We start from the raw sequence: 6,002 nt of genomic DNA, 5'->3' as shown, positions 1-6,002 counted from the left end.
AAGAAGAGAGCCGAGATCGCTCGTCTGCGCGCGTGCGTGTGTGTGTGTGTGTGTGTGTGTGTCTGCGCGAAACAAAGCGAGAAATAGATGTGTGTGGAGTGCAGGTTCTGGGAAATGTGTGCAGATGGTGTGTGTACAGGACCATAAATGAAGATTATATGTGTGAGTGCTGTGATGAAGTGGATGGTTTACACAAACACATATAGGAAATATATATATATATATATATATACACACACACACACACACACACACACACACACACACACACACATATGTGTATGTGTGCCTTTCTGCATGGAACACAATACAGCCTATTCACACCACAATACAGCCCATTCACACCACACCTTCAGCTGACCTCTTCTACACAAAACTGTGGTGCCGTTCGTCAGCTGTGTAAATTTGACATCACGACTGTCTGAGACACACCTCTACTAGCCTGAACTGGCTCCAGATTCATGGCACACGGCCACCAGTCGATGTATTTTAATTACCAGGGAAAGATGCACCGGATCGATGCAGCTGACATTAAAGGGAGTGTAAAGGAGGAGGGGGTGGATTGAGGAGGGGGAGCAAGTCAGCTAGCGGGGATGACTTAGGGACAGAGAAACTGTAAAGAAATTACAATGGGGTTCCCACATTAGGTTCTGGGGTGAATAAAAAAAAAAAACAACCAAATTGTTAAAAATAGAGTTCCATTTTAGGGCAAGAGAACTTTAAGACCATCAGATAGCTATAACACAGGCACCTAAACCTATATGTCTTTCAGGAGAGCGCACAATTAAGCCTACAAAAATGCCCCGCCCTCTCTGTCTCTTGTGTCTCCATGTGGAACGTCTGGAGGTTCAGATCACCACACCTCAGTGATCAATTCTTCTTAAACAGTGGGCTGTGGATTATTAGGAAGCAGCTTAATTATCCTCATGTGCATTCATCCTGGCAAGTCATTTAGCAGTGATATACAGTATAACTATTTTGAGGTTTGCTCACCGTGGGGTTTGAACAACTGATGCTCTGAAATCTGTCATCTAAGTAAGTAAGATTTAGGAGGATCTGTCATTGTAAATGGCCGTACACTGACGCACCTTTGCGAGTGTGGAATTCGCATGCTCTCCCTGAGGGCTTCCTCCAGTTTCCACCCACAGTCCGAAGGCACGCACACTAGGTCAATTGGTGTGGTCTGTTCCATCTTAAAATGACCCTCTAACTTTACTAACTTTAGCATCCACTGCTGCACAATATATGTTGGTAGTCTGAGAGGATCCATACAGTGGAAAGTCTAATACAATGTAGATTTACATTTACATTTACAGCATTTATCAGACACCCTTATCCAGAGTGACTTACAATCAGTAGTTACAGGGACAGTCCCCCCTGGGGACTTAGGGTTAAGTGTCTTGCTCAGGGACACAATGGTAGTAAGTGGGATTTGAACCTGGGTCTTTTGGTTCATAGGTGAATGTGTTACCCACTAGGCCACTACCACTCGTACTTATCTGGCACTTCTAATGACTTTGAGTAGCCAGAGGCGTTTGAGTGTTGGTGGAGGAATGGTGTCAATGGCCAATCGGATGATGGGTGCGCGTGGAGACCACAAACCAAACCCTAACCATGAATAAAGTCCGTTTCCTACTGTTCAGGTCACGTGTTTCTGTCTACTGTGGAGCTCCACACCTCACAGTGGATGCAGCCAGATGCTCTTGCGCGTGGAGCGCAAGGAGGCGTGAGAGGAGATGCCTTTACCGCGGCGGTTGGATAGCCGCCACAAAGCTCGTTGTCAAGTTTGGCCGGTCGGCAGGTTGAGTCAGAGTCCAAGGAGGCACAAAGGGAGTGTTCAGACAGGTCAGCAGCATGAAACTCAGGCAAAAGCACAGGCAGGGGCGATCGATGAGACAGGCGATAGGAAAGGCTTACTACAACACCGGGAACTACACCGGGGGTTCCAAGCAGGCTTCCGGATGCAGTCCATGGGGAGGCCTGGAACTGTGACATATACTTACATGCAATTCCCCACTTGTGGGACTAATAAAGGTTGATCTTATAAAGGTTGATCTTTACAGCATTTAGCAGGCGCCATTGTCCAGAACAAAATTACAACTCAGGTTGAACTGGCTTTAAAAAAAAAAAAAAGCCTGAAATACATGATGTTTCGTAAAGTGATTGTCACTTGTGATACACAGCGGCACAGCACACATTTCACACAGTGAAATTTGTCCTCTGCATTTAACCCATCACCCTGAGTGAGCAGTGGGCAGCATGACAGGCGCCCGGGGGCACCTTGGCGGATCGGGATTCGAACCGGCAACCTACTGATTACGGGGCCGCTTCCTTAACCGCTAGGCCACCACTGGCCCTTTCACCACATCCATTCATGTCCCTTGGACGGCACTTTTTGGGAGGAGGAAATGAGCATTTCTCCAGTTGTAAAGCGTGAGCTGTGGGAATGGCCGGCCTAGCACGGCGTACACAGGTTCCTGCCATTAGATCCCAGAGACCCGCGCAGGACGCCGCAGAAATGCGACACGCCTTCAGCTTCTACATATTGCAGCAATGCTGATAACTCGCCGAGGAAAGTGGGACACGACTCGCTAGGCCCGACGCCGCTACTTCAACCGCGGCTTGTACGCGTCAACGTTACAAAGACAGCCCCGGGTCTTCTGTGTCTTCTGTCAAAAAGCCTCTGACTTAAAAACAAGGGCGTTTAAAGCCACGCCGGCTTAAAGGGGTGGCGTAACCTTTTGAAGGATTCCGGAGGCCAGGGGGGGCAAAAAACCCCCCTGACTGTAATAATAATAAAAAAAGCATTTGGCTTTAGAGGCAGAGTGCAGAAATAGTCTGCGATGGTGATAAACAGATCCTCTGCTCCCGGGCCCTGTAGCACATTCTAGCGTGGCAGCATGCAAATCAGTCAATCAAAGGGCTGCATCGCTGTTCTCTCGAAAGTCAGGGGCGGGCTGGTGGGTTCTTTTTTTTTTTTTTTTTTTTCCTCATTCTCGCTGTTGCAGTTCAGAAGCAGGAATTCCTCTGTTTTTTTTTTTTTCCTCCTCCTCCCTTTCTCCAGAAGATGTGAGGATTATCGTGAGTCTTCGGTGGGCTCTCGTCTCTCCTGGGATGATTCAAGGTGAACCGCCATGATTGGGGTGGGGGAGAAAAGCCCGCCTCTGGTATAAGACCTCATTTACATTGCGAACCACAAGGCCAATCTAAAATTCTATATTCTTCACCGGCTGCAAGAAGGCAGCAGGGAAAGAAGGAACAAAAGGTTCTGGGTGGAGATAAACCCTCCATGTTGTTGTCCTCTGAGGAAGACGGCAGCTTTCACGAGGGCTCCTGCCAGCGCCGGTATTAGACGCTGCCACTGCAAAGTTCTGGCACTTTTTCCCCTTAGCAGGGCTGAGACAGGTCCTGAATAAATTTGTCTCGTTGAGCCTCTCCGGGAAGTCGGTGGGTGTCTTGCCTAGAATACCGCGCTAATGCACTAGACCGCCAGAAGGCTTAACTAGACCCCGCTACAACATGGGAAATGTGACTGCAGCAGCAGATGCTGGCCAATGTTATCAGGAAAGCCTTAAATTAGACAACTAATTAGAGGTTTGATTTTGCTGATCCAAAAGCTACCTGCACTACCACAACCCTTCATGGATGAGATCGGAGACCCCCAATTTGGCAGGAGAGGCCTTGAAGAGAAACGACTGGTGTTCGGAGGCTCATATTTCAGAAGAGGCTCGAAAGCAATCAACAAGTTCCAATAAATAGATTGGTGAGGCTCCTCAGTTAAATGTGTTCGCATCGAAGGTTCATTTACTCCTGGCCATTCTGATCAATTTGAAACGCTGCACTGTTAGGTCATTGTACCAACACAGACGCTAATTACTGATGCTCCACATGACGACATGAGGCAGTTAATGAAAATACTGATGAATTACAAAGTACAGACGCACTGTGGGTATATTTCAAAATTAAACTGGTTCACTTGTCTGAACAGCAGGTTCTATGTTGCCTGGCAATGTTACAAAAGCCGAACTTTATTCAATAGACTACTGATTCCCTGTCAAGAGCCGGTGTTGGGGATGCCGAATGCATTCAATATGTTTTGTTAAGGATTTTTTCCACTGTTGGTAATCTGGTGTGATGTGAAATGCAGGTTTATGTCAGCAAACTGTGAATACAGCAGCGTCTTTAATTTTTTTCTGGGAAACTTCAGATTCATTTGACTCAATTAAACAGTCCTATCTATGATCCAGCATGTGATGTTGTTGCCTAGCAACATCATCATTCAGTCAGTAGTGGGGTTGGTAGCAGATGCTAAGACTGCGATCATAAACAAAGTAAATAAGGTAGAAAAATATGATTAGGATTCCTCTCAGCCAACGATGACGCAAGGTCTGATCTAAGGGCGATACAACTAGATATTTTCTCACTTGGGTAAATCAAGCCCTGTTAACTTTGATGATAATGATCAAAGGCAACAAGCTGTTTGCATCAGGGAGGTGTCAAACTCAAACTTTACCACTTCTACACTGAAACCTTCTCAAGTTTATTACTTTATCCCCAAAAGGTTCTTGCATTCATCAAAATATTTCTAATATTTGCAAAAGGCCAGATTTTTTTCTTGGTGCTTGTTTGCTACTATAACATCGTCTAGGTCTACAGGAATTAAGCCTTTTCAACTGCAATCGAGTCCAACCAGCCCTCATTGTTGTTCATTTTCTGCATAGCAACAATTTTTTAAAGAATAATTTAATATACTGAATGTTCTCATTCTGAACTTATTTTACTTCCTCTGGTCAACACACCCACTACCAAACCAAACATGCAGATTGATTATCAATCTCTACAATCAAGAATTCCCAATAAAAAAGAGAGTGAATATGGTATGCATGAATAACCCTGAACAGCAGAATTATTAGGCAAGTTGTATTTTTGAGGAATAATTTTATTATTGAACCACCATGTTCTCAATGAACCCAAAAAACTCATATCAAAGCTGAATGTTTTTGGAAGTAGTTTTTATTTTTAGCTATTTTAGGGGGATATCTGTGTGTGCAGGTGACAGTGTGCATAATTATTAGGCAACTTAAATATATACCCATTTCAATTATTTATTTTTACCAGTGAAACCAATATAACATCTCCACATTCACAAATATACATTTCTGACATACAAAAACAAATCAGCGACCAATGTAGTCACCTTTCTTTGCAAGGACACTCAAAAGCCGGCCATCCATGGATTCTGTCAGTGTTTTGATCTGTTCACCATCAACATTGCGTGCAGCAGCAACCACAGCCTCCCAGACACTGTTCAGAGAGGTGTACTGTTTTCCCTCCTTGTAAATCTCACATTTGATGGACCACAGGTCATGGAGGCCATGTCATTAGTTTTTCTTTTTTACCCTTTGATGGAGCACTGTCCTGCATGAAAATCATGTTTTTCTTGAAGGATGCAGACTTCTTCCTGTACCACTGCTTGAAGGTGTCTTCCAGAAACTGGCAGTAGGACTGGGAGTTGAGCTTGACTCAATCCTCAACCCGAAAAGGCCCCACAAACTCATCTTTGATGATACCAGCCCAAACCAGTACTCCACCTCCACCTTGCTGGCGTCTGAGTCGGGCTGGAGCTCTCTGCCCTTTACCAATCCAGCCACGGGCCCATCCATCTGGCCCATCAAGACTCACTCTCATTTCATCAGTCCATAAAACCTTAGAAAAAATCAGTCTTGAGATATTTCTTGGCCCAGTCTTGACGTTTCAGCTTGTGTGTCTTGTTCAGTGGTGGTCGTCTTTCAGCCTTTCTTACCTTGGCCATGTCTCTGAGTATTGCACACCTTGTGCTTTTGGGCACTCCAGTGATGTTGCAGCTCTGAAATATGGCCAAACTGGTGGCAAGTGGCATCTTGGCAGCTGCACGCTTGACTTCTCTCAGTTCATGGGCAGTTATTTTGCGCCTTGGTTTTTCCACACGCTTCTTGCGACCCTGTTGACTATTTTGAATGAAA

The sequence above is a fragment of the Denticeps clupeoides genome, chromosome 20 (genome assembly GCF_900700375.1).
Source record: "Denticeps clupeoides chromosome 20, fDenClu1.1, whole genome shotgun sequence".
Taxonomy (NCBI): Eukaryota; Metazoa; Chordata; class Actinopteri; order Clupeiformes; family Denticipitidae; genus Denticeps; species Denticeps clupeoides.
Note: the sequence above shows the minus strand (reverse complement) of the source record.